General features: G+C 33.2%; 1 pseudogene; it reads right to left on the minus strand.

Annotated features, from left to right (window-relative positions):
* Positions 1–1,775: 1,775 nt before the first annotated feature.
* Positions 1,776–11,236, minus strand: part of LOC140858178 (phenylacetaldehyde reductase-like) — a 14,192-nt pseudogene continuing 4,731 nt past the window's right edge.

The following is an 11,236-nucleotide window of genomic DNA, read 5'->3' on the forward strand; positions in this document are numbered from 1 at the left end:
AAGACTATAATTTTGAATGATAGATTTTGAAGGATCCTCTCAAGAGTAATTGATCTGTCCATTCAGTATTCTGCATAAGATAAGTAATGAACCATCTTTTCGAGATATTTCATAATTTATTTTGAAAGTAGATAATTAGTCTTTGAAACTATGCATGATTTATGAAACTGTATTTTGAACAAAAATTAATCTTTGAAATATTATAATTTATTAATTTATTATAAAATATGCATATATTGAATAAAATTATGATAAATATGTTATTTTGCCAAAAGTGCTTTGATACCCATCAAGTTTGAGCTCTCAGCCTGACTATATTCTGGACTCTCCCAATAGGGTTAGATGTTGGTTCTCTAGATCCTGTCAATAGGAATTATATGTTGATACTCTGGACCCAACAATGAGGGTTATACATTGATTTTTGGATCCTACCAATGAGAATTGTGCATTGAATTTTAGACCCTATCAAAGAGATTATACATTAATTTTTGAACTCTGCCAATGAGAGTTATATATTGACACTTTGATTGAGCTCATCGTTTCTGTTTTGGTCCTGCATAAGAATAAATATGACTGTAGTTAAGATTGTTGAGTTGTATATGTTTTATTTTGAGTTGGATTTATGATTATGTACGTATATGAGTATTTAAAATTTTGAAAAAATTTGATTTGCATTAATTAGCATGAAATATATATTCTTATGATATTCATAGCATTTGCTTTCGAACAATATATTTTATAAATATATCAAAAATATCTAATTGAGATTTTATTTCTTACTAGACTATCGAGCTCATTATCTCTCTTTTTTATTTTTTTAAATTTAGATATTTAATTATGAACTTGAGCATTGTTTGGGAAGAAAATTTTAGAGACGTATTTGATACTATCAACTTCATTAAATTTAGATCAATTTTTATTTTTTTTATTGAAACTTTTTTGATGTGAGATATTTTTGAATTTGGATACTATTTGATTTGATTAATATATTAAATTTTAATCTTTAATATTTTTAATTAATTTTAATATTATATTAATATTTATTTGAAATACTTTGCATGCTTGTAAAAAATTCTCCCTTGATGTACAGTGATTGCCGCAATCCTAGGCTCATATGCTTAGATGCTGTTAGACTTCCAGCAGATAGACTTATTTATAATATTATATATATATATATATATATGGTACAATATTCTTTTATATAAAAGATAAAACTAAATAAAAATCAATGGTAACATGCAAGCATGTGCTTTAACCAATAGCCAATAAAAACAAGCGTTGCTATTGGTCATCCAACTCACGACTATCACAAGGTCCACCTGTGCACCTCTTCTAGTGATCCATTCATGCACTTTTCATGGGTGAGCTAAAATAGAACAAGAACTTAGGTAGCCGATATGGTAATTTTTCTTCCACATTTCTCATATATGAATAATTATGAAGGACAAAACAACTATTATAATCATTTACGATTCCCAAACTTATGTTGTACAATATATGGCATGCGTTCACATAACAGCCCTTATTACACCATAACGTCGTTTGCATGATAGATATCCAAATCTTTTACTTCATGTTTTCCTTGTTTAGAGAACAAACCATTATCTCATCTTACTAAAAATGTGGTAGAAGCTATCCAAAAACTAATACCATAATATACCAACAGTTATTTTAGCAAATAATGCTGTTATTTTGTTTTATTGACAACAATTAACAGCCGATATATTCATTATGATAGTCAATAACAATAATGATGACACCTTAATGAGATAGTATTGTCTTAGAAACCTTCTCATTGAAGGCATGGCATGACGTTCTTTCAGTCATATGAAGCGAAGGTCAAGGGGAACTCAGTGCATACCATATTTTAGCCTATAAATAGCCAGAAAAACACCACTATCAGGCATGAAAACACAATCAAACATGGTAGACTCATAAAAATATCTCCTAGAAAATGTCTCAGTAACAAATAAAGCAAAGATTGCACGGTTGCACAAAACAAAGTTGGGAGTTCTCTTGGTTCAGTGGAGCTAGACTATCTCGTAGTCTTTAGTGCCATTAAGCATTGTCCCAACTAACTGGGTGAGCTTTAATTTGCACCAGCCAACTTTTAGAAACTAGCAAACCCCTTCTCCCTTAAGCTTTCGACAGTCTCTTTGATGCTTGTCTCTAGAGGAATATAGTCAATGCCCAAGCTTTTTACCTTTTCCTTTGAGACCTGATATATTGGCACAAAGGGCTTGTCATCTGCGCACCTGCCAGCATATAAAGCATGACAATCAGAGAACAGTTTTGAAAAAGAGAGCTTTATCTAAGTAGAGATGTACATTTAGATTGAAGGGTAACTCATTAAAACTTATCTCATCAAGAACTAGTAATTGGAATGACTGGCTGAAAAGCAGCCTTAAACCTCTTCACAGAGTAGGAAAGTAGAGAACAAGTTGACAGAGGAAGCAAAGTAGACGTTAATACAAAAATATACATCTGTGCTCTGGAAAAATATTTCAGCATTTATTTGACACTTCAAAGATACGAATAAAAGAAGATCAAGGAAGAGTAATCAAGCATGATACATGTGCTTTATGATCACAGTGTGAAAACCAAAAAATGTTTCAGAACACATTCATTAGGTAATCAATAACTTATAGCACATACATGGCATATATTTAATTACAGAGACATGGCTGTAATCTTCATCAATAAGATACACAGGTTTTTCTTTCAATGGGGAGAACAGTAATGCTACAGATTAAGCAGAGCCTGACAATAGCAAACTTGAACTAAGAATGGGATGTTCAATTAGGATTTGGATTTGATCCATGTAGAAAAGGTCGCCAAATCAGTAGTTATCCATATTTGAAGTAGAAAAACTTTAAACTGAAATTATACACAGCTACGAGATACAACTCAAGAAGTTCTGAGATACTTAGGGCATTGGAATGGCCTAATTTAAAAGAAGAGAGCGTCAGATGTAGTTAATGTTGTTATGGTTAGAACAGCTTCTTGTTACATTTGCGCTTTGTTGTCCAAGCTTCTTATGACTTGGGAGATGTAGATAGCTAAAGATTGAATGAGGAAATTAAAGAGGACAAGTTGGAACCAAGAGAATCTTGGACAAAGCTCATGAGGTCCAACAAGCTCAAAGAAGAGACAAGCACAAAGTCATGTCCAATGGATAGTCAAGCACGAAGTAGTATCTACGACAAAAAGGTTGTGCCAAGAAGGTCATAGAGAGAGAACATATCATCAAGAGAGAGATAAATCACCAATAGATGGCAGCAGGCTCCTAAAAGCCCTGCTGCTAATAAATAGAGTATAGACACTACATAAAGTGGAAAAGGACTAAACCATGGTGTCTGCAGTAGCTGTGCTTGGCTGCATTAAGAATCACATATTAGTAGATAATATGTCAATTTCAGCTTTTCCTCACATTTTGTACTAGTTTCAGCTTAAATTTACCAAAGCTAGAAAAGTAATACCTTTGAGTTTAAGCAAAGAGAAAAAGAAAGAAACAAAAAAAGGGTCACATAAAAAAAAAATTGGAAAAAGAATGAGAGATCTAAAACATAGGTTAGCATGAATTACAGTTTCCTTCTTGGAATCATGCATGGATATTTTGACATGGTGATATAGATAAAAAAATAAATATGCTCACACAGTCATTTATTACTGTAGATACAAACACAAGCTTTTAAGTTATAGTATGAAATAATGTTGCTCCCCAAAACTAGGGTTTGATTTTTCTGATGAAATCTGTGTGTTTCAGTCAAAATATGCTGAATAAAGCTCAAGCAGGTCTATACTTGACTCTGCTTGGGTATGATAAACCAAGTAGAACAACTTGGATAAACTAGTAATTTTCAACAAAATTCAAACCATTATACAAAGTTGTAATGTGATTTGACATCTCTTCAGTTTGAGCTAAATCGTTAATTGAATACTTGGTAAATAATGAATGTATCTCTACATATGTTGACTCACACAATCAACAAAAAGAAATTTGGTAGTCAATCACCTCCATATGGTGGATGCTAGGAAGCATAGATACGTACGCGATACGGATACTTTATAGTATGGGTACTTGATATGACAAAAATTGAAAAAATCACAATACGGATAGGCTAGATATTTTATATTTTTATTAATATTTGGATATATATAATATTCAATATTAATAAAAATATTTAAAAAATTGAATCATATATATAATATTCGAATATTAATAAAATTAAGTTTTCAAATCTTAATAAATTTATAAATATCATCATAAAAAAAAACAAACATTGCAATAACAAAAGAAAAAAACTAGCAGTCTAAATAATAGAAGAAATCAAAATAGTAAGTCTTGATAACAAGTGATAATAATTTCAGCTGCTTCATTCTCTGTATCATCAGCAAAAAGCTTTTCCTCACATCTGTTCATCAAGGGACAAACTTGCAATCTCAAGAATGCAGAGACAGAAGTACGGTGGTTCGAAGAATACCAGCACCGAAAATACCCGATGCTGTACATGCTGAAATAGGAGTACTCATGCTTCATAGGGTGGACGTGTCAGCATTCTATGAAATTATGACCCACTACAAAAATTAAGCATAAAACAGAAAACAAAATTTGTATATCAAGTTGTTAGGTTGCCCATATTTCATCAAAATAGGCTTGAATAAAGCTTAAGCAGATCTATACTTCCTTGACTCCGCTGGGGTATGATAAACCAAGTAGAACAACTTGGATAAACTAGTAATTTTCAACAGAATTCAAACCATTATACAGAGTTGTAATGTGATTTGACATCTCTTTAGTTTGAGCTAAATCTTTAATTGAATACTTGATAAATAATGGAATGTATCTCTACATATGTTGACTCACACGATAAAAAAAAGCAAATTTGGTAGTTGAATCACCTCCATATGGTGGACGTGTCAGCATTCTATGAAATTATGGACCCAGCTACAAAAATTAAGCGGTAAAACGGAAACAAAATTTTTATATCAAGTTGTTAGCGCTAGCCCATAGCAGATTAAACTCAGAGGTTGTCTATAGCTTAAAACTTAATAAAATATTTACTTAGTGCATCAAATGGTATGATACTTGAGGAACATATAGACAAACAATGTCAAAAAATATACTTCATTACTCACAAGATATGTTGCTATTGCTGTGACACTTCCCATGCTAATCCCATCTTTGATTGTGTATTGTATATGCACAGACAATTTGCAACCTCAATATGGATTGGGGTCTGCAGCTTGGCTAAGGGTGAGAAAGGAATGAATTGCTAGATTCTGGATGAAGATAGGAAATGGTCCAAAAACATTAGCTATGATATTCGGTCATAATCCAAGAACAGCAATACATGTTCTAAGACTTGGGTGTTACAATTCTTTTTTTATGATATAGACCTACTGAATAGACAGAAACATAAAAAGGCAAGACAGAACATTGAGAAAGAATGTAGGACAAAATGCATAGAAACCGCATATTCCCAATGAGAAAAAAGAATAACAAATTAGCAATTAGCAAAAGAGTTATTTTTCTTAAAACAATATAGTTTCTAAAACATATGCCTCAGCGATTACATAAATCCAATGCTATTGAAGACAGTAACTTACTTCTCTGGCAGCTTAAGAGCAGGATATTGTTCATGCAAAATCTTCACAAGCTCTGCATAGTGAGCAACTCTTTCAACTAAACAATATCTTCCACTTGCTGAGGGAACCTCAAATGCCAGAATATGTGCGATGGCAACATCTTTGACATTAACCCACCAAAACTTGCATTTGGATATGTAGAAGATCCTACAAATGATTCAAGAGGAACTTGTTAGATTTTAATTCTCTTCCTTCATCAGCAAAAAAATTTTTGTCAAAAAGAATAATCTACATTCAATAGAGCATGTTTATAACACTAAAGTGAAGCAAATCAAAGAGTTCAACAAGAAGCATGGTTCAAAATTCTATATGAATGAAACATTTATCTGGAGATTTTTCATTATTAGGCCTATAGCAATGAAACTAGACATTTGAACAATTATCAACTTATTTTTGGCCCATTTTGGATAAAACCACTAGACCTTCACCTAGGCATTTACTTGCTTCTTTTTTACTTTAATTAATTTTATGGCTTATGTGTTTTGATAAATGTTCTATTGGTTGTATATAAGGTTTGCTGTGCTAAAACTAAAGCTCGAACCAGTTTGCTGGTAGCATGGATTGGTTTGCTCCCGGCCATTCCATACTGGGCCCAAATTGGCATAATAGAGATAGTTGATAGAGGACATGAGGAAAAGAGAGAGGGGGGAGGAATGGAGAAAGAGGAGAGGGAGAGAGGGCCTTCGATGGTCATCGGAGGACTGTCAGAGGCCTGTGTACCCAATGAAAAACCGGATGAGGCGCTGCACCCTCCTCTTGATCGAAAGAGGGGATTCAGAAATAGGAGCCCCTGTTTCGATTTTTTTATTTTACTGATTTTGGCTGAAGTCGGCAATGCAATTGCCAACTTTAAGTGAAGTCAATGGCTCTCCAACGCATTCAGAGGCGCCCCCCCTGGCGCACTCACTCTTTTCCTCTCTTTTCTTCTCCCTCTTCCCCTCATTTTCCAGTTTCTCATTTCGATTGCCGGACGGTCCGTTGCCGGCACGATGCAGTACACCCTAAACCAGGTGATTCGGGATGGTTCTGCAATCCTTGGTTTATATGGTATACCTTTCTTTTGGTAAACCCTTTTATCTTACTTTAGATATGATGGCTATCATAATTTTTCTATTTGTTCTTTACATTTTTAGTGTAATAATAGTTTATCTCAATAACTCTCAGAAAGTATAGTGCTAATCGAGTGGAACAAAGGAAAAGATTCATGTAGCTGACCCCAACTAGTTTGGGATTAAGGTTTAGTTGAGTGGAGTTGAGTTTAGTTCAATAATTAGTGTTCTAGTTAATAATATGAATAGCATTTTACAGTTTTTCAGTCCAGATTATAAAAAGCTAAATCAAAGATAAAAAATAAAACAAATTTTATATGTTGGGTTCGAACCTGAAACTAGAAAGACTAAAAATCAGAGCTACAAAAACATAATGCCAGTGCACATGTATATAGTGGAGGAGCTAGCCCCATTAATAAACTCCAACGGGCAAAGCTTAAATATAAGAGCCAACTTACTTTCACTTCAATGATTTTTATTAAATCATTAACCTATTTTTATCAAATAACATAAAACTTGCCATATTGGTTTCATACATGTTTGATATTATGATATTGCATCTAAATAAGTAGTCAATTAAATGTTTACTGCATGTTTCTCCATTTGACTTATTGATATTTTTAAGTGTTTTCTTTTTCTTGGCACTTTTTTTTCCTCTTTCAGGAAGGAGCTCATATTATTGCTGTGGAACGTTGAGCTAAAAATGGAAGAGTTTTTATTTTTTCCACTACTGTTGCTGCTGTTGTAAGCAGCTTGCTCTATTGGATGTTTTTTTTCAATTATTGGCATCGAAGGAAACTCTATATCATTATGCCATGAGAGCATAATGCCCTAGCAGAAGCTTCTTTTAACTCATTAAAGGAATTTAAGGGACATAAAAAATTGAAATGTGTTGAATGTTTCTTTTATTAGAATCTCAAGTCAATGTTCCGCTTTCAAGGTAAACTCATATGTGATCAATGGTACATGGTTTAAGAGCCCTCTCATAAGCTAGTTTACACATGGCATTAGTACTGACTTTTATCTTGTCAATTAATATTTCTTTTTCAAAACTAAATTTTGGGAGATTTTTTGGACAAAAATTCTGATAGTTCCCTGATACCAATTTGGTAACAAAGTTACATTTTCCTTTTTCCTTTTGGAAAAAGGTACAACAGTTCCATTGATGATAGAGCACATAAAGAGTAAGGCTTCAAATCCCATGACTTCAAGCATGCAAGCACCTCTAGACTTGCCATAGTCATTCTAAGTAGCAATAAGTATGGCCAAAATTTTTCCCAATGCCTTGAAGCTGATGTTTCTTTTTGTTCAAAAAAGCATACTTTACTATAGGTAGCTAAACTGAGAGAGTTAAGTATTGGTTACTGTTTACCAACATTCAGCTAATATGACATGTATCAGGAATTTTGCATACCATTTATCAAGTTCAGGATTGCAGCAGCACTCGTATTTAGAGTAGGTTGCAGAAGAGGACCTATGACCATTGCTGGATTTATTGTTACCATGTCAATAGAATTATCCTTTGAAAACTTCCAAGCAGCCTCCTCTGCCAATGTCTTCGAGAGTACGTACCACTTCTAATAGAAACTGATAGTTTAGGCAAAATATTCTCGAAACAGATACCACTAACTTTGTTTAGTCCAATACAACTCGAGAAGTAGAGTAGCTTACCACTTGCAGTACTCTGGAACAAATAGCAACTAAAACCTCTAAGCTATTCTAACATTTAAAGAGGAGCATAACCATAAATTTTATTCAAGTTACTGCATACAAACACTAAACATAATTATTCTTTTGTCTTATAAACTATCACATTGCAATTTTGCATTACCAGTATTATCAGAAACCTTCATCTACAACATAAGATAATGAACTGTAAGCTTTTAACAGAGTATAGCCTCACTAATAATCAATTGGCATCATATTACAATGAGAATAAACAATAATTCAAGCAATAAAAAAATGTTAAGGAAAAAAAATACAAATGACCAGCTTTATCCGACTTATCTGGTCAGTTTGTTAGATCATGTTGAAGGAATTCAATATATCTCATGATGCTTCACGCTCTGGATTTTACTTGTAGGATATAGAATGTTCCTTAATCAACATGTCTTATCTAATATAAACAGGTTCAGCCTTATGAATTAAAGTGTGATTAATCAATGTACAAATATGTTTCATGATAGAAAACTGAATTTTATATGGACCATCTATGAATTGGTGCAATATTTCTGCTACTTGCAACTTTTAGCGTAAAAGAGGAACCCTGCCATGAAACTTAGAAGGCCTCTTGGCTGGTAGGAAAGGCTATCTTACCATTTATGCACTTTATGCTCAAGCTTGTGCAACAGGCGAGCAATCCTCAGTCCAAAACCCAGACAAACTGAGAAGGAATTTAGGTTCATCATAGGAAATTGTATTCATCTATAGGTCCAGAAGTACAAAACCAAGAGCCCAAATTGAAAATTTATCAAGTATCAACACACAGGCATATATGTACTTGACATAAAATGTTTTGACGTCTAGAAGCATATTTGTAGAAAGATCAGATCCTTACATTTTGAACATGTGCCCCAAGCATACAACTACATTTGTGGGATAATGGGATAAACAATTAGCAAATATGATAAGCAATAGAAGATAAGAGCAATCATCCACCTTCACAAAAATCTTAATTATGTATATTTTTCACAGCATTTGATCATCAATTCGTCATACATACAGTTATCAAAGACAGGACTGATAGTCGACAGGGACATGATGTTCTCATGCTAACAAATATATTCATCCACAAAACATTAACGTTTGGGAGTTCTCTTTTTTCTACAATTGCATATTTTTTGAACTATGTATATCAAAAAAAAAAACTTATACAAATTATTAGATTAAAGTTGACGAAACATGGATACTGTAGTCAAATTTATCAATAGTCAGGGTATTTTGATTCAATAAAATGTGAATTATGGTACAGAAACCAAAAAAAATCTCCATAAACTTAAATCTAAGTAAATCATTTTTCTCAATAAAATATATGTTAATTGCATGTCACATGCTAATAATAATAAACTAGTGATGTCTAAGACTGTATAATGCTTATATGGCACATTTTCCAGGGTGAAAATGTTAAAAAAAATCTCTAATATTCATGGAGTATTATTTATATTTTGGCATCTCCACACACATTACCAGGTAGTAGAATGCCAACTAGACATATGAGGCATGCATTTCTATATTCATAAATCTATACATTTCTCTTAAATTATTCAATCAAGATACATGCACACACATGCTACTTAAATGTGGGACTGGAAACATGGGCTTGTATTGATTATTTTTGTTGATAAAACAACCCATATGTTAGAAGGTGGGCTACACAGTGGCTGTAGCCTTCTCCCAACAAGGGTCAATGGATTGGGCATATAGTCCACAACCAATCTATTCTTTCTACCAAATCTAACATATCAACCCCTTCACGCAGTGACCCATACAACAACTATGTCATGTTTGATCCACATCCATGCATTGCACGTTTTTTAACTTCATATTGATGCCACCAACAAATCATACATAATGCAACACAAAACATGATCTGCTCCAAAGAGGACATCACTTATAAGATTTTGTTGTGTCCTCTGATGAATATTCTAAGGAAATTAAAAGTTTCTGCATAGAACATTGCAAAAAAGGATCAGGGAAAAAATAATTAAAGTAGCTAGTTTTCTTTCTTGCATATGTTCTCAGGGAATTCATGTCACAACCATGTTTGATCATACAACCTCCATGCTGTCTCTATCCAGATATGATTCAAAAAGAGAAAAATACACCTCAGTATCAGCTCATACCTTTGCCTGCTTACAATACTCTGCATTAGAAAACCAAGTCTCATCAACTACCACATCAGGTGTTAGCGGTCTTCCATTGCGTATAACAGCAGCCATGGACGATGTTACGACCAATCTTTTAACAGAAGGAGTTTTAATGCAGGAACTGAAAACATTGAGTGTTCCCTTGACTGCTGGGTCGATTAATTCAGCCTAAATGTATGATTGAAAGACAATGCTGTTAAAAAAGTTATAGCTTGCCATCATTTGAGACAGTGAAAATAAAGAATATTATCCAGGCACATTAGACAGAAAACAATAAAAAAGTTAAGAAGTCTCCAGTAATCTTATCCAGTCCCATATATATTACTGCATTATAACACAACATAGGCAAGAGAGCAAAAGTATTTGCAGTCAGCATGAAATGTTCAATTAGTCAGACACACTTTCAGCATACAAGGCAAAAGTTAGTCTATTCTGAATATTATTATCCTGCACAGATAAAGTGGCCAGATATGCAAGCAGCTCAAATGAAGAATGTGGAATTGCATAGGCATAGTTCAGTAACATAATCAATCCACGTGACAAGCCTCATTTTATTGCATGAAATTTTTGTGCATGAAATTGAATCTAGGTTGCAAACATGCAACAACCTGAAATACATAATCAAAATATAAAAAATGCAAAATTCTGTAACACTTGCCCAAAACTTAGTGA

The sequence above is a fragment of the Elaeis guineensis genome, chromosome 5 (assembly GCF_000442705.2).
Source record: "Elaeis guineensis isolate ETL-2024a chromosome 5, EG11, whole genome shotgun sequence".
Classification (NCBI taxonomy): domain Eukaryota; kingdom Viridiplantae; phylum Streptophyta; class Magnoliopsida; order Arecales; family Arecaceae; genus Elaeis; species Elaeis guineensis.